At 35.8% G+C, this 23,653-nt stretch overlaps 1 protein-coding gene across 5 annotated transcripts in view; it reads right to left on the reverse strand.

The window, feature by feature from the left end:
* Positions 1–23,653, reverse strand: part of PDE1A (phosphodiesterase 1A) — a 349,210-nt gene that overhangs the window by 274,076 nt on the left and 51,481 nt on the right. The gene's annotated exons all lie outside the window — the stretch shown is intronic.

Here is a 23,653-nt window from a genome sequence, read left to right on the forward strand (position 1 = left end):
ATAAGAAGTTGTTAACAGCTGAAAATAAATGACATTAAAAATTGTTTTACTTGGAAGACTTAGACTCACACTGCAGGGACTTTTGTTCCAGTTACAGATAAGGCAAATCCCCATATTTTAATATAACTTATTTTGGAGACATTCCTGTATCTAAATCACTAAAAAAATTTCTGCTCAATCGATCATGTCATGAGATTCCAGGCCAGAGGTATGTTATGTAATAAAATAAACCACCGCAAAGCATGATTTAAATGTTTTTAAAAGATACATGTAATAAAAGGTGAAAAAACTGAGAAACACACATGCTTTAGTTGAATAATCCATACAAATAAGGATCAAATGTCACAGAGGGGGATATGATCTATATGGTGACAATCTGTACCTCTTAGCACCCTCTAAATATGTCCACAGGAGCAAGAACACCTCTTTTTTTTCCTCCCAGAGGAGAGACAAAGAAGAAGAGAATTAAAAATAAATCATTGATCATATTGAGCAGTTCTAATCCACACTAGGAAATGGAATCAGTCTGAGAATGCATTGAACTAAAAATAAAATAAGTGGGTTCTAGTCCTAGTTCTATTATTAACTTTTGTTTTGTCTACTTTGATTTTAGAAAACTGAGATGATTTCTTCATTAACATGATGGAAGGAACTCAACAGGAATACTAATAAACATCTAACCAAGGTACAGTTCAAATGACAAGCAAGTATACAATCTTACTTGAGGCTCAAAGGCTTGATTATCAACTGCAGAATCTGAACGTTGTTAAACTAATTACAGAAAATCCATAAAATAACATCATTGCTTGCATTAGGTTTATATTCTTTTTGCTCTGAAGTTAAGGTAAAAAACTTAGATTCCCACTTATATCATGCACTATATTTATTTTTAAATCCAATCTTAGAACTTAAGGAGCCATAAGAAGATAACTGTAAGTTAGTCACTTGGCACAAAGAAAAATATGTATTTCTTAAATGTTTTCATTAACTTTTTCTCTAACAGCATTTCAACTTAATATTTGAGAGAAAAGTTTGCTTTGTTAACTTATTCAAATTTAATGTAGTATTCAATAAGATGAAAGAACCTCACTATTGTTGCTTAAATTGCAAAAATATAGTCTTTAAATTAACAACTGTACTGTACAAAATACTAAAATTTATCATAAAAATAAACAGGCTAAATCTCCTATTAAAATATACTAAAGATAATTTATTTTGAATAGTTTTTTTCTGGGGATGGGGATCAGAAATGATTTTTGTATTTTTCCTATTATGGTAAACTTTTTTTCAGTATGACTTACCCTAACCCTTTCACTCCCAACCCCTACACACACGTACAGGTACCAAGAACAAATTCTCCCAGGCAAAGCTATTAGCGGGAGCTGTGAAGCATAAGAGCTCAGAGAGGCACAACAGTGTGAAAAGACTGTCATCGGCCTCTGACCCAGATGACAAGACTCAAGAATCCCCATCCTGCATGTCTCTTGGAAGCACATCCCTGAGGGGCCCCTCCATCCACTGCTCCTCTGCTGCCATCTGTATCTGCATCCTCCCAGGCTTGGGTGCCTACTGTGGGGGCAGCGACTCTGAGTCCAGCTCAGACAGCGAAGGCACCATCAACACCACCGGCAAGATCTCGTCTCCTCCATCTTCCGAACCTTCCTTGAGGCCCCCTACCTCCTCTGTTCCTACGGCCCTGAGCTCCTCCCCAAAAGGAGACCGGACAGTTCATTCTGCCTACAGGCATTACCTCCCACAGAAAACTCCTTTGCCTGTTCACACCGTGAACCTCACCTAAAAATGTGCCAGAACTCAAACCAAATCAAACAAAAAAAACTCAGCACTGTTAGAGATAGCACTTGATCCTTTTTTTTAATTTAAAAACTTTCCTGCTACAAGATTCCCAACTGATTATGAAGCTAGCTGATAGGTGGTAGAGCTGGGATTTGAACCCAGATGCCTCATTCCTGAGCCCTCACTTTTACCCCTACTGAGCAGGTTGTCACCTTGGTGGACACTCTGCCTCTGAGGTTGCTTGGCCTTTTCTGGGCTATCATTCACATGCGAAAGAGAAAAAGAAGAAACTAGCCCCTCTAATGAGTGTCTATTCTTCTACTAATCCTCTACCCTACTTAAACATCATTGCATGGCCCATTGTGTTCCCCATACTCATAAGATCCTGCCCGAAAAAGGGCCTGTTGATATCAAGGCGAAATAATCAATGAATGTGTTCTACTAAGATCCGAATGGAAGTTCTGTTCCATTATAAAGAGCCCTGGACCCATGTCAAGGAACATATATTTAGATCCCAACTATAGCAGTGATTGTATCTTCAATTCTTTGCACATCTGTTTCCGTACCAGTCAAACTAAGATGTCAGGCTGGATGACCTCTAAGATCCTTTCCAGCCCCATATTTTTGTGACTCTATGATTGACTGCATGTTACGACGTCAAGTTATTTAAAGTTAGTGTCCAAGCAGGAATAAACTCTGTAATCATTTTTAGCTCTTCTTAACCACAGCAAAGTCATGCATACCACCAGAATACTTTTCATCTCCATTATTGTAGAATTAAAGATATATAACACACTACTATTGAATGTGAAAATAAATTGTCCCATCTTTATTTTTCTAATTAGGTGTTTTCTTTTTTCTAATTATGTGTTTTCTGTTTTCTTTTTTTCTATAGCTTCAACTGGGAACTACTCTCACTAGAATGTAAGCTGCAGGAGGACAAGGGTTAGTGTCTGTTGTATTTTCTGTGCATGATAAATAAGACACACTCAATGGTTATTTATTGAATGAATTAACACAAAGCGCTAATTAATGCTACCCCATCATATTCTTGTATATTCTTTTCCTAAAATCTTAGTTATATCTGATAAATGTTCAGTTTTATGTATTTCCTCCAACCCACAGTTTTCTTCAAGGAGGTGTCTGAGTTATAGACAGGTGGGCTTCCATGACCTTATAGTGGCAGAAAAAGGTAGCCTCAGACCCAAACCAACAGGTTCCTGCTCTCCTTTGTGTTCTCTGGAATCTGCAACATGTCCCTTATCTGTCTGGTCACTTGGCTCCCTGCTGACATTACTGCTGAAATCCCTGGCTGGTTTGTTCATTTGGATCAGTTTGGGAACTATGATCATCTCCTTCTAATTGAGCCCAATCTCAGCCTTTACTGGAGCTGCAAGACTCTAAGTCTCAGTCACATCTGTCAGGAAGCAAAGTTTGCCATGCCAAAATGTGTCTCTTTGGCGTGAGGATTATTTTAGGCTGACTATTTTTAAGAAACAGATAACTTAGGAAGTCTTTCTTTTTTACCTCCTTAACTGCCTAAAAGTATTTAGATAAAGGGCCTGATCCAGGAAGAGCATTATCACCATAGATATCTATGAAGAATATGGGCTAGTTGTGGTAGGGGGAACTCCTGGACCTGGAGACCAAAGTCCATTCTGTGTCCCATTGTCTCTGCATAGCATAGCAAACATTTATATACCAAACATTTATTTTTCCATCTCCATGTGAATTGCCTTCCTCCCCTTTGAAGTCCCAAACTCTACTCCTCCTTCTCTCAGATGGCATATAATCCATCTTATATAATTGCCTAACTTCTCCTTGGGTCTCATTTTTCTTATGCGGTCCCATTATGTATGTAATTAAATTTGATTTTAACCTGTTAATCTGTCTCATGCCAATTTAATTTTTAGACCAGCCAGAAGAACCTAAAAAGCATAAAGGGACATTTTTTCCTTCCCCTATACAGCCTTCATCTGGATCTTTGCCAAGGCTGTTAATGCTTGACTTCTTTGTGGGATCCACTGACCCCTTGCTGTGGGCATGGCAGGAGCATGGCAGATACACTGGCCCATCTCAGCTGACTTCTGAATTCCCCACAGGTCAAGCAGAACTTTCTGAGCCCTCAATCCCACACAAGCACTGAGGAAGTCTTGGGATTGACCATACCATACCATACCACCATTTTTATTCTGCTATAGTCTACTCACTAAGTCACTGGAAAACTGTGCTGTAAGCTTTCACTTTCAACAAAACATGCTCCCCACCCTGGGATTTCAGCTCAGAGGTAAGAGGTCAAAATACATTGTCTGACCATTTGCATAAATTGTCTTCTATCAGGGTTCCTTTTTCTATCCTTTACCAGGGCAGAAGAGGTATGCTTTCCCCATCTCATATGGCAGAAAATCCCTTACTTTATCTCTTGAGTGTCTTTTGTCCAAGGTTTATAATAAACTCAGTGTTCAAGTCTATGAGCCTGGATCACAGGAATTTAGGAAAGCCTCTTTGGTGTGAACAAAGCCTGGCTTTCAGCACTATTGTCTTATTGAGGGCTCAAAATTTCCATTTAGGTATTCAAAGCTGGGCTTCTTATTTGTCTTTCACTTTGATAACATTAACCCCACTCCCCACACTGCATGAAGAAGATGGATGCCTGGCTGACTGCAAAAAGGAAAGATCATATTCATCAAAATGGAAGAGAGAAAAGCACATTGTTCCCATTATGCTATGAAGCTTTTTTATTCATTCATTTCTGTGGGTACATAGTGAGTAGCTATACCACAATGTTAACCTTCTGCCCTATCTGGCCCCTCATCTACCTATACTTCCATCTCAAAACCCTGACTCTTTGGCTCACTCCACACTAGCCACACTGGCATTTTGTTCCATTGACACTGGTGCTCTTTCCTGCCTCTTTTCCATGTAGCACCCCCGCTGCCTAAGATGATCTTCCTGCTGCCCACTGCTCATATGCAGCTGCCGTTTCCCCTCCTCACAGAGGTGCCTCCTCTGACAAGCCCATTTGAATTTTGTGTACCTTCAGTACTGTTTCCCTCATAGCAATATCATAATTTGTGCAATTATTTGTGTACGCATCCATCTGTTCAGTGAATGAATACATCCATTCTGCAGGATGCAATACACTAAGGGAAAGATCAGAACATCTAACTGTTCCTGACTACCTTAAAAATAAATCTAGTCAAGTTATTCCGAAAATGTGTTTTCCCTCATGTGTTGTCTGTAATAACCTAAAAATAGACTCTCACTGATCTCTTACAATGCTTCAAAACATTTTCTAATAATTAAGTATGTGTTTCATCTTAAAATATTTGTCATTACACTTCTTCAAATCAGGAACTCTACTTATCTGAGAAGAAATACAATGGGGATATTAAAATTGACAAGGCATCTAAAAATCACTTTGGAAATGGTTCTCAATTTGACTAAAAATGTTTTCTGCTTTGGGGCAAAAAGCACATTCTACCTAGTTAATGGATTTAAACTAGATTTTCTTGTTTGTGTGTCACACTTAAAGTTTACTGTCTATTTATTCAATAAAAATTACATCAGAATTATTTTCTAAAATTAATTAATAAGGAAGACCAGGTTTATAGCTTCAAGTGGCAAGGAAAATCTGTCCCCCAAATTGGCTAACTCTTCAGCCAGGTATGAGAGCTGAGCCTTTCCACTTCACAAAGTAGGAGAAATTCCTCTTTGTCACTGAAGTAGAAAACAGGTCAGTTAGAATTTTATTGGTTCCACTCAGCACTCCCACAAGTTCTGACAGCCTTTAGTGCTGGCACTCAAACAACTTCCTTTGAATGAGTATGACATTCTGTGAAAACATCAACAACAAAGAGAATCATTTAAAAACTATTCTCATAACCAAACACAAACCCACCGCTCAATGTGTATCAAGCAACATTAAATCTACTATAAAAGGAAGTGGCTTTTGCATAGTGAGTAGTTAAATAAACATAAAAAATAAGAGACCTCCTTAATGTAAAATCCCCTTTGAGTCAGAGGACTAAGAAAGAGATGGTTGGGCAGGGCCTCGAAGGATGAATAGATATTCAGCAAACAGGCTAAGAAGAAAGGCAAGCAGTGTTATATCAGCCCTAAGCACCAGGCAACAACACATGATTTGGAGGGTACATTGTTACTGAAGCAGTGTGGAGTGGTTCCCGTCACATTAGCCTGCATAATCACAGAGGCTGCACCATCACATAAGAAGAGGGGTTGCAATTAGGAAAATAATCAATGTGATATCATGGTTTAAAAGCATTTGATTCAAAGGATTCCATTACTCTCGAAACATGCCAAAAATGTTCTTATCTGCAATTCTTCAGTCAGTGAAAGTTGTTCAAAGGTAGTTGCACGCTGAGACTGGTTCAGTTTCTCTGCAGATCTGAAATTCATCACTAAATCATTAACTTAGCTTCCGTACTGAGTCATCATTACCAGCTTTCCTCCATATTTTAAGCTTGGTTTCAACATGACTTTAAATCTGATTGGCAGGGTTTTTTTAATCTGTCTTAAGCTTCCAGTAATGCCTATGAATAAATGTGTGGAGCTACCGCTAAGAAATGTATTGAATCAATGTCAGTAAATGGAAAATTCCCAAATGCTAGCCTATTGACTCTCAAAGCTTTTAGAATTAGACAGCAATAGAGATAATCGTGATTCACACTGACTTTGAATGGAAGCAGCCACTCAGTTTGCCAAGCTTTTAATAGTACGTGTGGTAGGTTCTATATAAATAACTCAAATGTAAAGAAATAGTTCGCTTATCCCTATACCTTTTTAAAATAAAAATGTTATTAACAGAGAGAATAACTACAGACCACATATATTTGTATCCTTATATCCATTCACTTCTCAAAAAACTCAGTCCACTTTAGCTTTTCTCTCTACTTCTGCTGACTTTCCCCTATTCCATATGCATTGAAATGATCTACTCTAGTCAATCTCACCTCTGGAAGTATGATCTTATTTTTCATATCAATGCATCATTCCTATCAATTGTTCCATGACATATTATAGTTACCATAATTTATTTTTACATTCATTTAATTAAACTCTAAATTTATATCCATAGCAGATTTAAGCTGGTCATTGAACATTTTCCCAAGCCCAACACCAAAAAACATTTTCTACTGCATCATCTAATACAAGGCCCAATACCTGACAAAATATTGGAAACCAAGTCTATCTTAGAAATTCTGCATCTTTTTAAAACATTATGAACTTTTATCCTGCTCTATAGTCCTAGAAAATGACAGTCTTCCCTCATCTATTCTTTTCTCCACCTGGCTCAATGGAAAGTATGGGAGCAAGGGAGTTGATATGTGTTTACCAGTCATTTACTATATGTTAGACAGAATACCTTATATGTACTATTTCAGTTAATTCTACATAACACACATAGAAAGTAGATTTTCTTACTTTCAAGGAACACTGAAGGAACTAGAATTGAGAAAAATTATATAAGCTGCCAAAGGCTGTATGTCTTGTATGTTATAGTAATAGGATTTGAATCCAGTTCTATCTGATGCTGATATCATTATTCTTACTAACATTGCCTCCCCATAATCACACTAGAATATGTTTTAATAGCAGACTTCCCTCTGCTATTAATTGTTTCAGATGAATTTCAGATCTGCAAGAAAAAGGCATCTTGGTTTACTATCACATCTTGGAAAATATAATACTCTGATCATTTGAATTAGGTACAACCCTAGCAAGAATTCAGGCTTGATTTCAGAGACACATTAGTTTGATTTGGGTCATTCTCGCAATGTAAGCGTTACACATGCGTGGGTAAGTGAACCAAAAAAAGCAGAAGATTAAAAATGGAGGTCTTAAATTTTAAGTTTTATTACTTGTTTGCTGTATAATCTTTACTGAATAAGAGTGGATAAATAAAACTTTTGGTCAAAATATCACTGACAAACTAGGAAAAAAACAAGTCAGATTAAATACATAAATGAAGTTGTGGTTCTATCCTCAATACACAGAATGGCTCTGCAATGCTGAGGTGTATGTCTGTAATGCAATTCCCTTTTTAAAATCATGCTCACCAGCAACGCAAATCATTAAAAAATTAATTCATTAATTAGAATTCCCTACCTTCTTTTAAAATCACATTATTAGATAGATACTTAACCTTCACCAAAAAAGCTGGATGGGTCCCATTCATAGACTTGTTGTTCAGAGTTACCTATGTGGTTACCTACCCACTATATTCCACTACAAGGATAATATTGACAATTGTTGCATTCACTAAGCACATACTATGAGCCAGGCACTTCTGATACTCTACAAACCCTATTACATTGAAATCTCCTGACAGCAACCGGGCACAGGAGTTAGAATCCCTATTTTAGAGATAGTTAATATTGCACAACTGGGACTGGCCAAGCAAAGATTTGAGCCCAGGACTGCTTTCCTCCATTGTCTGTGCATTTAACCACTGGTGCCTCCAATGATTAGGGCCACCTAATATGATTCACTTTGATTCCCTTTCTCTGTTTCTCACAGTCATTCTGCATTTTTATCTTCTCCCTCTTCTTTTGCTCCTATTTCATTAACAATTCCCTTTTCCAATGATGAACTCTAAGTATCAATATTAACTGGTTCTAACCTTCTTAAAATTGTGGAGATTGTGAACTCACTTTCCTCAGTTGTTCAACAAATACAGCACTGCTGTTGTTTTAAATGTATACATTGTTTCAGTATAGGAGCTCATGGATGTCCATTTTTGGCCTTGAAATAGTGAGTTATTTGTTACAAATAGAATCATAGACTCCTGGAATCTGAAGGAACCTTCACTGTCAAGTTTTTCATCTTCCCAACCTTTCCAGAATTCCTCTTGCTTTTCATCTCAGAAAGGGCTTACTCACAAATGCCCCTGAGCTGGAAGAAGTAAATCTGCTGTTTCCTTGATCTCCATCCCCAAGAATCTCTCATAATATGAGAATTTCATTTGTTGCATGCTACTTGTATTTCAAGACAGGGACATTTTTTTATACTAACTTCTTCACCTGGTATACAGTCAAAGAAACAACAATCTCCTCCAACTACAAAGAGAAAACTGGCTGTGTTGGGAGTATGGAAAATGACTATTTAGTCTCCAGTGTAGCATGTTGTTTATGGACATTGAAAAGTAAATTTTGGTTTTAGGTAAATTTTTGCCTTTTATATACTACCTTTAAAAATAACATGGCTTAATTTCACTGGCCAGTGTGACAAAAGATGTACCAGGGGTTAGGACAACAATGATTATTAAAACACAGGCTCTTTCCTAGGGGAGCTCAAGTTTAAAAGGAAAATAATAATCCACTTTTAAAAGTAATTTCAATCCAATTCAATACATGGATTCATAAAATAAATAAAAAGGACAAAAGAAACTCAGAAGGGAGAGAAATAAAGACTCATAGAGGAATTTATTATGTTTTAGCAAGGTTTAGCCAGTAAGTAGAAGTTCAGCAGGAGAGAATTGTTTACTAGGAAGATGAAATGGAGAAAGTCCAGGCAAAGGAAGGTGAAAAACAACATAGAAGCACGAAATACCATAGTTTTAAGGAACTGGCAGGTATCTTCCTATGACTGAGGGTAAAAGTGTGTGGGAGAGTGGCAGAAAGTAAAGCTGGAAAATCAGACAGATGACAAATAATATGTGCCAAATGGGGAGCTTAGACTATATTCATCAAGCAATGGGTAGTCACTGGTGGGCTACAGTCAGGAAAATGGCACCTTCGGCTTTACAGTTTTGGAAGACTTCACTGATAAACACATGGAAGACATTTTTAAGAAGAACAAGTCTGGGTGTAGGGATATCAGTAAAAAGTCTGTTAGAGTAATTAATCTTGGTGAGAGATGATACTGACCTGAAGTAAGGCAAAGGCATTAATTGGAAAAGAAAGCCTATTCGACATACTAACAGGTATCTGTTAGGGCTTAGTGAATAATTTGGTATATTGAATAAGAAAGAAAAGGATTTTAAGATAATACTTTCATTTCTGGTTTATTATTTGGGTGGATAGTACCACCACCAACTGGGAAGAATCAGATAGTAAGAAGAATAATAATGAAATAAAAAGAAAAGTAATGAAATGAAAAGAAAAAAAAGTATGATCAAAAGTTCATTGATGGGGCTGGGGGTGGTGGTGGTGGGATGAATTGGGAGATTGGGATTGACATATTTCCACTAATATGTATAAAATAGATAACTAATAAGAACCTGCTGTATAAAAATTTTTTAATTAAAAATTAAAAAGTTCACTGATGGGGCATAGTGAGTTTGCAACACCAAAGGATGGCCCAAATGGAGACGTTTCATGGGCAATTAGATGTTTAAATTACAGGGAGAGAGGAAAGAAATCAGTTATAGAGATAAAATGTGTGTGTGGAAGGTGGAGGTATTGCAACATAAATATAAAACTATGAATGTGGATGGTATAGCTCAGAGAGAACATGTAGGTTAGAGGAGTGAAGACTCAAGAACAAAATCCTGGCAAGTGAAAGGATAGAGAGAGAAGTGTTATCAGTGAAGATGTCAGAGAGACCGAAGAGTTGGAGGGAAAGTTTTTCCTACAACAAAATTGGAGGGAATGTCAAGAGAAAGGTGTCACTTATGCCAAATGTGCACAGCAATTAAAAAGAGAACAAATTAAAACTTTAAAAAGTAAAAAGAGAACAGAAATGCTTCTTTTAAAGTTATCAATATGGAAGCCACTGATGGTCTTAATGAAAGCAATTTCTGTACTGGAACAATCACATGTTCAGTAAGACAAAAGTTCTGAAACCAGTAAACCATGGAGGTTAAGTAATTTTTGATTAGGTACACCAAACTCATTTCAATTAATGCTGCCTATGGAAATAACTAGAAAATAAAGATATGGGCTAACTGTACAAATTGGGGGTCACAGAAAGAAGAAATATGACCATATTTCTACATGACACTTCAAGGAATTGTTTTGGGGTTTTTTTCCTTTCCTATTTTAATGCCTTGATTTAAAATTTCCAAGGAATGTCTTCTTTGGGAAGACATGTGTGGGAACTCAATAGAGATATGAATCCAAGAAAAGATTGAGACAAATTTGCTCTATGTCTTCTTCAGCTTGGCGTTCACTTGGATAACCTTTTTTTGTGGTTATTTTATACATAGAAAGAGTGACATTCTGCTGGCCCTAGGCATATTATTTAAGTAGTCAGAGTCTGTCTCTTATGTCTCTTCAACTTTCTCTCAGGGTTAACTTCTAGGATCCTAGCACTTACATTTTGATTTCTTGATGTTCACCTCTTGAACTACATCAATCATCTAGAGTCAACATTCTGTGTATTTTCTTCTCATACTGATTTCTGTAAAAACTTAACTATTTTGTGTTTCATTGCTTAAAATGACACTGTGAGCCAGATGACCTGACAAAGAAATAAAATCTGCTAATGTGTTAGCAGATGATAAATACTTGCAATTAAATTCCAGGACATGATTATCAAGAACTCTAAAATTAAGTAATTATGGTAGGTTGGTTAAATGCTATTTAGTTATAGGTGTCTTTTAAACATAGGCAGCTATCTATTCTTCCTAATTATATGCAGGCATTATATATTCCCATTCAATTCTAATAAATGCCTATGTTTCTTTATTCATGCAAAAGAAAAATAAATTCTTGACATATTTTCTGCATCATTTAAAAAATAATTTGGATAAAAATAGGGTTCTTTGGGGAAATGAATTAACAGTATCTAAAATTTAAGGCATATTCTCAGTATGATATGGTTGGGTTTTTCCAAATTACCTATTATCCCAATGCTATTTCTTAAAAATATTGTTTCCTTTAGTTTAAAATGTCACTTTTATCAAATATTCAATTTTCATGTTTATTTGGCCCAGTCTATCTTCTGTTCTGTTGATTTTTGTATTCCAATATCACACTGGTTTAGTTAATGTAGCTTTTAGTATGCTTAAACACTGGGTAATATCAGCCCTCCTTCAGTTTTATCCCCTTCCCACAAATCTTTTTTTCACTACACATGCATGCTATTCTTTTACAAAAATGTATTCTTCTATATCAATTTTTCATCTTTTATCAAAAATAAAAAGTTTTATTGACTTGAGCAAAGGATTATTAAGGATATCAAGAGCCAGTTTTCTCATGATTGGAGAAGGGAACTCCACATATGAGAAAGGGGAAGACTAGAATATATCCTGTGGTGTTGCATAGAAGTTGGAGGTACTGGCATGAACTATAGATAATGAATATAATATATATATCTAGCTATGTTCATTGAGAAGGCTGAGAGGCAATGAGACACCATTAGCAATTAGCACACCAATAACCCAAATTTTGTTTTCTATATACCAGTGACTACTAAAAGAAATCAGGATTCCTTATAAAATAGACTGAATCTACGGCAGGGGAGGGAAAGTATAAGATAAAAGGAAACATTCAATGAATAAAGGGGACATATCAAAGAAGTACAGGAAACAGCTTAAAGAGGCTACATTGATCAAATATGGGACAATTTGAGCACCAAATTAAATAATGATTGTAATCTATTGTTACCCATTGAATAAAATAACAATTTTACATATATGCATGTATATATATATATATATATAGAGAGAGAGAGAGAGAGAGAGAGAGAGAGGGAGAACGAATTATAAATGGAGCAAAATATAAACAATTGTTCCTGGAGTTCCTTGCACTATTCCTGCAATTTTTCTTTAACTTTAAATCATATTAAAATAAAACTTTTTTTTTTTTTTTTGTGGTACACGGGCCTCTCACTGTTGTGGCCTCTCCCGTTGCGGAGCACAGGCTCCGGACGCACAGGCTCAGTGGCCATGGCTCACGGGCCCAGCCGCTCCGCGGCATGTGGGATCTTCCCGGACCGGGGCACGAACTCGTAGCCCCTACATCGGCAGGTGGATTCTCAACCACTGCGCCAACAGGGAAGCCCAAAATAAAACTTTTTTTAAAGATTGTTATAACTTTAGTTTTTAACTTCGTATTGAAATCTTAGACATTGAAAAATCAATGTACAATTGACTTCACTGTAATTTGTAATTCAGCATTATCTTTAAATTTTATGTCTTACAATAAATTTTACAATAAAATTTTCCAGATCAAAACATGATATCATTTTTCAGAAGGAAGGTTAACTTTAGAAGAATGACATCTGTGTATTATTTACATTCACAATTATTTTTTAAAGACAAAATGATCAGTAATAAATAAGTAGTCTACAACCCTGCTTGAGTTGTAAGCCCAACCAAAATGTTCTCCCTTCACAGAGATTTTCCTTAGCTCTTCAAGTAGAAATAATTTTCCAACTCTTACCTTACATTCCATTGTTTCTCTAACTTTCCTGGGATATATAAAAGCTTCTGTCTTAGATAATAATTATTTACATGCATACTATCTTTGACAATGGACTAAATTAAAACTCTTTAAAGGTAGAATTCCCAATTGCTTAAAATCTTTCAATGACTCCCAGACACCCTCAAGATGTTTAAACCCTTTAATATCATATTATATAAAATGATATATTGCATGATATTATATGTTTCATATATAACATATTATATATTCTAGCTACATGTCTCAAAATGTCCCCACCCACTACACACTACATAGACATACATTCTGGGCTTCAACCATATTGAATTACTTTCAGTTCACATAGATCATTATGTTCTCTCTTTAGAAATTTACAGTTTCTAAGTTCTTCTGCCTAGAATACACTTCCTTCACTTCTTCTCCCAGACATTTCCCACTTACTGTTCAACCCTCAGTGTGTATATCCCTTGCTTCTGGAAGCCTTCCCTGAGAACCAACTCTGATATAGATGTCCCTTCTCTGCCTGTTGAGCAACCTTTCTTCCACTTCTAAGAAATCTACAGCATAATTGCAATATCTTTTTTACTACTTTTGGTCCATCATCAACTTTCCTGTCTTATTTGATGTTGAGGAAATAACATCTTTTTATTCCATACATCTATTTAACACTGCTTGCATAAAATAGGTTGGCAATGACTAAATGCATGTCTATACCATACTTTTGCAAAATGCTATCTGCGAATTTTGAGTTTGGAGAGAAATCAATCTATTTCCTTGTTCTGTCCACCGACAGGCCTGCAAGCAGTGACACTTCAGTAGAAACAGGCATACCTAGCACCCAGAGCTTGGCTTCCATATACCACCCTCTACTAAAAGAAATTTATCTATCTACCTATCTATAATCTATTCACACATACATGCATGCATATATAATTATATAATTATAATTTTCCTAGAGATTGGCTTCAGTACTTAATTTAGTACTCTTATCTCCTTCACAAGAACAAGGAAAAAAGAGTGGAAAAGATAGCTAACCCTTTGGGGTTTAGTATGCTAAAACAGTCCTGTAATACACAAGTTAAACTTGGCATACTTTGGACCTGGTCCAAAAAATTGTTTTTACTGGCTGTGGAAAATGGAATTTTAGACTATGTTAGGCCATACTATAATTGTGTTTGGAAATGTATAATGTGATGTGTGAGCATTCAGTGCAACTAAATGAGCTTATGTATGCTGAAAAGTGAATGATTGTATTTTTCTCAGCACTTAAGGCTAATGCAGACAAAAAGCAATGGAGTTCAACTTCTTACGAACATTTACTGAAGATACAGAAATATAAATATTTACAAAAGACAGTGAGGAAATGTAAAGGAACTTCCTTCTAAATATAAATATTAAGACCTCAACAGAGTTGATAGAATGGCCTAAAGTCAGGTTTTTATTGGTATAAAAACAACAGTAAAAAAAATTACTTAGAGTAAGTAGTTTATACCTTGAGTTATCTCCTCAAAATAAACATTCCATTTCCATCTGACATAGAATCAAATGACACTGTTTTGCTTCTAAACAAGATTATTTTTTCTAGGGTCCATGAATGTTGGTGATTCTGTTCAGGAGAGTTGAAACCTATAAATATTGTTTTAGGGAGCTGATCTGGGAGTTTAAAGGAAAATATCTTATGCCAATAAAAATCAAATTAGCTTCAATGTGAAAGCTATGCAAACAGGATGGTCTATAGCACAAGAATATATTTCAACCATTCAGGCAATATTAAGGGACAAAATATTGTATAACTTTTAATACCATTACTTACATCAGTTTCTGCTTAAGGCAATAACAATTTAAACATTTCCTGTTTCATTCCTGCCCTGTATTGTTGTTTTTTCCATTATTGCAGCTCAAAAATACTTGGGCTGTTTTAAAGATTAGTGTGTTGGCATAAAATCACTCATGCCTCTTAAAAGTATTTTCTTTAACCCTCAATCATGACTTAGTATTTTTAAATGTTTGATATGGTCAAAGGTCTTTACCATCAAAACAAAATTTCATCAAACCTTATTAGGCAATTAGTTATGATAGAAATGACAGCATGCTGGGACATGAATATTCAATATTTATCACTATTTAAAATGGCTAATACTCAAGATAAAAGTACAAGTATGTTTTTCAATTCATTTCAATTTAAATGGTAGTCATGGCATCATGTTTGCATCATCTCAGCTTTTATTATTATATTAATATTTTAAATTTAATAGAATAAATTAAATAAAAAGGAAAATGGTTAGCAATGGTTTCTCAGAAATATTTTATGGTATCTTAAAATGCTTACTAGATGAAAAACTTGTACAGGTACCAAACCTCCTACCTAGAAGAGATGGTGGACCACTCCACTCTGTTAGTACAGCATACCAGTGACATGAATACTCTCATAAGGTTCAGTTAACATAAGACAAAGATAAATTTATCTTAGCCACTAATCACATAAAGGCAGGCTGTTTACTACAAATAAAATCAGGTCAGAGGGTGGAAAATATTATTGACACTAAATAGTTGTTAAATTAAGTACAGTCTCCTGTTTTGGTCAGGAGTTGTTATGACAATATACCTCGTCTGAGACCAATAATTCTCTGAAAGGTCAGATTTAAGAACTAACTAATGTCCATTTACTGCGAAGCAAAGAGTAATTATTCAGATGGATAAATTGCTTTGTACATAGAAATGGAAGAAGGATATAAGTAACAAATTCATTGGTTTTGTTGTTTGCTTATTAACTGATCTACATCACACATGTGACATGTTAAATTCAAATGATTAAATACTTGCATAAATACTCTTACGCACATTTAAACGATAACTTCTTGATAGAAAGAGCATCAAATCTCCGAAAAGACCTACTTTGCTTAAAATCCCAGCCCCTTCTCTAACAAGATGTATGATCTTCGGAAAGTTATTTTTTAAATTTAAGTTTCAATTTCCTCATCTGCAAAGAAGGAATAACAGTTGTGACCACCTCATAGGAGTTTTGTGTTTTTAAAATGAGATAATATATATACATGGTAAACGCACATGTCTTGTTTTTCATCTTAATCTGTACATAAAAGTCTAGAATTACAATTTGATTAGGTTCAGAAGGACAACCATGGGAAAAATGTTTACCTTGAAGATTTTTTCTTTATATCACAGTTCCTAAATGCTGAATGAACCATAATTTTCATATGTGTGTGTATGTGTGTGTGTGTGTGTGTGTGTGTGTCCCTATGAAGATAGTATATAAGCTCTCAACTCTTTTTTGAGTTTTAGCTTTTTTCCTGTTATGACCTCCCGAAAGTAATATTAAAAATTAATAAATTTACATACCTTTTCTCCTGTTAATCTACCTGTTGTTAGTTTATTTTATATAACCAGCTATCAAAACTAGGAAGGTAGAAGGAAAGTCTTTCCACCCCTATGATACATATACATGCATAACTCTGTTCATATTTTACATACCATGCTTTATTACAAGGTACCTCCCCCTCATAAACTTTAGCAGTTCTCAATTACCAAATATTACTAGATAATGTTGCACTTAGCTTTGATGTCCTAATATCTCTTGTCATCTATGATGTGAAAGAGAGATGGCCATCTAAAGAGACCATATCAGAATCAGCTGGGGTCTTTATAGACAGCAGATGTACCCTGACGCCCTCCCCAACTTCTTCCCATTACAACCAAATTCCAATACCTTTCACCAACCCTCCCTACCAGCAGTTCAGTTCATAAAGATCCCTCTTTGCTGATGGGAGTATATATCAGGAAAAGGAGATACATGCTGGAGATCACCACCAAAGGGTCCTTATACTTCCCAGTAAGGATCATAACTTATGCAGTCTTGGATACTAAAGGAGCCATTCTATGAGACACCCAAGCCTACCCTGTGAGGTCCAGCTCAAAAGCTATCTGTTCAGTGATGTTTTCCCTGGTGGCCCCTACTTTCTCTGAAAAGCCACAAACCTGACCTATACTTTCTTATGACATGACTCACTTTCTACTATGTATTGTAATTCCTTATGGCCATGACATCTTCTGTTCTAGGCTTTTGTGCATTGTAGATATAACTTAATGAATGGATGGATGGATGGATGAATGAATGAATATCAACTATCACCCTTTGAACTTTGTCTAAACTGTTTAAACAAATTTGTGCTTCACAGCTCTGTCCATATTCTGTTAGGATGTTTGCTGATGAGCATTGACATTGAACAACTTTTTTACATTATGGGGCTAGAACGAACACAAGCTTTTCTTGGAGCTCTGGCTTTATTTCCTTGGAATTCCTTATTCCATGTCCCTGAATGTCACTGCTGTTTTCACAGATCCCAGGCACTCCATATGACCAGAAGCTGCATTTTAGCATTTTAGCACTACATTATGAAGTCAGTGACTCTTCTAATTATGCAAGACTTTGGCTTTCCTAACATTTCAAGCTCCTGACACTCATGCTTGGCACATAGGGTATGCTCAATAACTTTTGATTTTCTTCCTTCCTTTCTTATTTTAAACCATTTGAACCATGCTGGAGTGTATGTTTCAAATAAAAAATGTTAAACCATGTGATTTGCTCAATCTTATCACTTAGATTGTTTTTACTTTTCATATTAAAAGCAGCCTTTAAAGACATGGAATTTAGAATTACCTTTGAATTACTCTTTTCAACTTAGGAATTTTTCTTATTGAAGTCGGATTTATAAGTACCCTGAAAATCCATGACCATAAAGCATATGCGACTTTTTAAGACCCAGGAAAAATGATAGAGCATTCTGCTTTGAAAAATGTAAAGAATCTCAGATATTTAGAACTAGAAGAAAAAACTTCAAAAGCATTCCAAAACAGCTCTCTGTTCTTTCCACATTACATCCAAAAAAACTATCACCCACTGCTAATGACTGTGCATGCCAGCCAGTTTTCATCTATCAACAAATGTATTCACTTACAGTTCCTTTCAGCAGAGTTTGAAGTTAGTTTAATTTAGTGTGGCTTAATGGCTGAAGTCTAAATGATTTTTTAAATTTAAAGGTTGTGTGTACTACAGAGGTTGTCATAATCTATTCCGATTCCATTCAATGGCAGATGCAAACATGTATTATGGTTCCAATGTAGAGAAGTACTATAGAGAACATCTAGTTCAGACCCTGTATTTTTGCCTGGGGAAACTGAGGGCACAAGACACACTAAAGCGATTTCCTTTTCCTCTAGTCCACAAATTTGAAGTTAATTCCTCTCTGTATTTTGGAATATAATTTTAAATTTAAAATAACTATTGGAGATTGATAGAATTATACTAACTACAGGAACACACACACACACATACACACACACACACACACACATACACGCACACACGCACACACACAGACCCGGAATCCTTCAAGATCTTGGGATACTAGTCTTGTCAGTTCTTGTAACAAGCCTGTAAATAAAAGGTATCACAAAATGACAACATACTCAAATATGGGAGTGTCCCTGCCAAATATACAGACTGACTCATGAAACATTTTTTAAAAAGCAAATGAAAAGATCATCAACTTAGCTTTACAAAGAAAAAAAACAAGTGAAACCTCAATTAAAAATTCATCCAATGCCATTAATAGTGAAAAGAATAGAAAAAAAAAAAAAAAACCCTCTTCCCCTCATTACCTCTACCCTACTCCTTCAGCAAAAGAGTGTATTTGAGGTTTAAATATTGCCAACAGCAATTCAAGTTGAAAGGAAAAAGTGTATCTGTCTGATTTTTATTTCCCTCAGGTTTGTTTTCCACAGTCACTGAGAGGCACACAACACTCACTCTTTGGCATTTTCATCTTTATTTATATTGCTGAGCATAATCATAAATTGCAAATATTCATAAAATCTGATGTGAAAAAGACCTGGGTTTGAATGCTGACTTCACCACCTACTTGTTATTTGACCTTGGATAATTTTCTCATCTCTATGCCTCAGTTTTCACATTTGTAAAATAGACTTGAGAATAATAAACCCTTTATAGGATTGTAGGATGTGGTCACAATAGATTTTTACAACTCTATAATGTGTGTAGCATTTAAATTTTAAAAAATGTTTAGACTTCAGCCATTATACCACGCTAAATTAAACCAACTTAGATAATCCATTTAAAACCTTTATAATACTGATTACCACATAAAACATGTAAGCTAAAATTATTATTACCTCATAGGGTTGTTGTCAAGATTAAATAAGATAATGCAAATATATACATTTCTGAGTACAGTGCCTGGCACACAGTTAGTGCTCAATAAATATTGTCTTTTTCATTATCATCATCATTACTATCATTGGCATTATCTTTAATTATTTCTGCTGCCAACTGCCTTCTCTTTTGTTTCCCCATCAAAGGAAATAAATGCATCCTCAAGCAGATATCATGTCTTCCAAAGACTGGCACTCATAAAAATTTAGTAATTAGAGAGAATGATGGAATGGATGAAAGAAAAATAGAAGAAATGAGATGTAAAGTGACAAACTGAGCCAGAAAGTTTCCATTTGGAGAAACAAGCTATAAAATCTTCCATTAGTAGAATTCAGGACTGACCAATTTATGACTACCTCAGTTCATGTGCCTCTGTTAGTCTAGGGGACAAAAACTAAGTATTTACCCATGAAAACGAATTTATTGGCTCATGGAAGGAAACAATATACCAATGACATAAAGCTAGCTCTCAAAGATATTTTTTTAAATAAAATAAACAACATTATTACGGAAATGAAAATCCCCTGCAGTTTGATTAAATCAAGAACTGTTAAGATCAAATCAGGCTCATTCCTTTTAATGCTATTGTTTTGTTTTTCAAATTTCCAAGGAGTCATGCTTTGGAAATTATAATTTATTCATCAGAGATGTTACCGTGTGTGAACTGCTAGCTTTTCACTATGTGTAAAAAAGATGTAAAGCACACACAAAAAAGAAATGCTTACATTTGTAAAAAGTTATGTATCTTTACAAAGGGGGAAGAATAGATATTTACAACTGGCACTGTTTGGTGTATCAGTTTCTGAAAATAATAGAGAATGTCAAAAGTACATGAATCACCATATGAAAGTGCCTTCCTCTGACAAATTTAATTTACAAATAATGTATGCCTGTATTCTGTAACTGCCATTGAACTTAATAGAGGCTGGGTTCCTAATCATATTTCAATGACCAATACTATAGAAATATGTATTTGAAAGATATTTTTCTCCTTATAAAAATATTTTAAATATATAGTAATACAGTAGCATATATGTAGAAATGTGAAAATGCATAAACACACACTCTCCTCAAATGTATTTCTGTTGGCAACTGGCACCATCAGAAAATACTGTATCTTATTTAATTGTTTAAGTAACTGAAGCTGGATTCTTTAAGCCTTTTTAAAATGTTTAACCACTTTTTATAAAAATCACACTGCAATGTGTTAAACACTCCTCACCTTATATAAGGAATCATCAATCAGTGGGGATTCTGCTCCTCTTTCAACCCAGGATTAGGGACTTGAGGTCACATGTCAGTGTGACCTTGCACAGTGCACAACTTATCCTCTGGCTGCTTGAACTCTTGATGGTACAAGGAACATGGAAAGAGAAAAAGAATAACCTGAGGAGGCTCAGAATTGTGCAGTGCTGCTGTCTCCACTGCCAGCTCAGAGCTGCCTTTCTTTTTAACTTCATGAAGAACATTTACTCTCTCCTGCCCTCTTTACTGCTTTGTCTCCCTGACTACTTCTGCTCTGTACTGCTTGTTTCAAGCATCTCTCCTTTCTCTCAGTCAGTGCCAACTGTGAGCTAGAAATTCTCTTGAGCACTGGTTATACAGCAGTAAACAGGACAGACACATTCTGCCCTTACAAAGATTAAATTCCTGCCTCTTGCATATGTCCTTGAAGCCTTTTTCCCCCATGATTCTCCTGTTTAACTTATGGCAACTTTGATTCTAAAAATGTAATCACTTCTATATAAGAATTTATTTATGACTTGTGTTCAGCAAAGCAAAATTTAGGCTATGTTATGTTCGAGCCAAAATTCCATATATTTCTCTATTGATAAAGGAAACACTCATCTATAAGGCACCAATATTATCAAATGAACACAATATAAGACATTGAAATATTTACTTAAAAATAAAAAACAGTAGCTACAGCAAATAGTGGGTGTAAAAACTTCAGGAAGATGCAGTCAAGTCAATCTCACCTTGAGATAACCTGGAAGAACAGCAGTACAATGGAAAATAGAAAGATAAGATCATCAATCAAATATGAAAAAACTCCCTTGAATCAAAGACTTCAGGCCTAATCCCCAATCAGAGACAAACTTCCCAAGAAAGGCTTTCACAATAGTAATATTTTTATTCACTGTTAGCCAATCAAATTTTATTCAGAACCTGCTCTGTGTCAGGCACCACTCTGTGCTTTTGGAATAAAGCAGTGAACAAAACTGAAGTCCCCATGTTCACAGATCTTCCATCCTAGCTCAGGAAGAGAATAATTCAGTAAGCAAATATGACAGGTATAAGAGGCATTATAAGAACAGACAAGTGGTATAAGGGGATAGAGGGTGATGGGAGTGGTATTCTCTATCTGGCATGAATTTAATCTTCACAATAACACTCTGAAGCAAATAAAGGGGGTGCAATTGAGTCTTCTATTAAGATGAGAAAACTATGGCCCAGAGACAATAACAGGAAGTAGCAGATCCAGGACTATCTTGGAATTCCCAACTCGGTCTTTACTCATATTATTATACCACCTGAATCTTATCAGGAGAAATTATGCTGGTTTGAAGAACTTTTCTTAACAAAGCAAAATGAGAGGGAAGCCAGAACTGATGTGTAGGCAACCACATTTTAAAAACACTAGGGAGGGGGCTTCCCTGGTGGCGCAGTGGTTGAGAGTCCGCCTGCCAATGCAGGGGACATGGGTTCGATTCCTGGTCCGGAATGATCCCACATGCCGCAGAGCAACTAAGCCCGTGCACCACAAATACTGAGCCTGTGCTCTAGAGACCACGAGCCACAACTACTGAGCCCATGCGCCACAACTACTGAAGCCCGTGCACCTAGAGCCCGTGCTCCGCAACAAGAGAAGCCACTGCAATGAGAAGCCCACTCAACGCAACGAAGAGTAGCGCCCGCTTGCTGCAACTAGAGAAAGCCCGTGAGCAGCAATAAAGACTCAACACAGCCAAAAATAAATAAATTTAAAAAAAAAACAACACTAGGGAGCAAAATCAACATTATAAATTTGCACTAATTAAAATGATGCTAAGTGCTCTCATCACACAGGTAACTATACCAGTCCACTCTTCTGTTTATTAGTGGTCCAACTTCTGAGCTATCATATTTTAAAAATCACTCTTTAAGCTTAATATCTTCCCTCTTTTTCCATTTTTATACAATATAGTAAAAAAAAATAAGCATAATAAATCCATTTGCAATCTGTTCCCTGAACTCATGAACTTTTGATTTTTAATACAGTTGGTTTGTCACAATTTTCATTCATCACTAGAATGAACAATACATATACCTATTATTTGCTATTAAAATATTTTTTCCAGCTTTGTTGAGGTATAATTGACAAATAAAATTGTAAGATATTTAAAATGTAAATGTGATGATTTGATATATGTATACATTGTGAAAGAACTCTTCTCATTAAATTAATTAATACATCTATCACCTCACACCCTTACCTTTTTTGTGTGTTTGAGAACATTTAAGTTCTCCTCTTTTAGAAAATTTTAATTATAGTGTATCTACTATAGTCACCATGTTACACATTAGAGTCTCAGACCTTATTCATCATATAACTGAAAGTTTGAATCCTTTTACCAACCCCTCCCTATTTCCCCCACACCCCCAGCCACCATTTTTCTAGCCCCTGTTTCTAGGAGTTCATTTTTTTAAAGATTCCGCATATAGGTGATACCATTTGTCTTTTGCTGTCTGACTTATTTCACTTATATTTGCTATTAAACTAATCTTAACTAACATGTAGATATTCCCTATGTAAGCTGTCAATATATCGTTAATGAAAGTTTGATACACCAATGCCAAAGACTAAAGAGAAGCCACAATGAGATGGTAGGAGGGGCAATCACAATAAAATCAAATCCCATAACTGCTGGGTGGGTGACTCACAAACTGGAGAACACTTATATCACAGAAGTCCACCCACTGGAGTGAATGTTCTGAGCTATACATCATGCTTCCTAACCTGTGGGTCCAGAAACAAGAGGAGGAATTCCTAGAGAATCAGACTTTGAAGGCTAGTGGGAATTGATTGCAGAACTTCAAGAGGACTGGGGAAAACAGAGACTCCACTCTTGGAGGGCACACACAAAGTAGTGTGTACATCAGGACCCAAGGGAAAGAGCAGTGACCCCATAGGAGACTGAACCAGACCTATCTGCTATTGTTGGAGGGCCTCCTGCAGAGGTGGGGGCGGGGATGGCTGTGGCTCACCATGGGGTCAAGGACA

The sequence above is a fragment of the Kogia breviceps genome, chromosome 2 (genome assembly GCF_026419965.1).
Source record: "Kogia breviceps isolate mKogBre1 chromosome 2, mKogBre1 haplotype 1, whole genome shotgun sequence".
NCBI classification, from domain to species: domain Eukaryota; kingdom Metazoa; phylum Chordata; class Mammalia; order Artiodactyla; family Physeteridae; genus Kogia; species Kogia breviceps.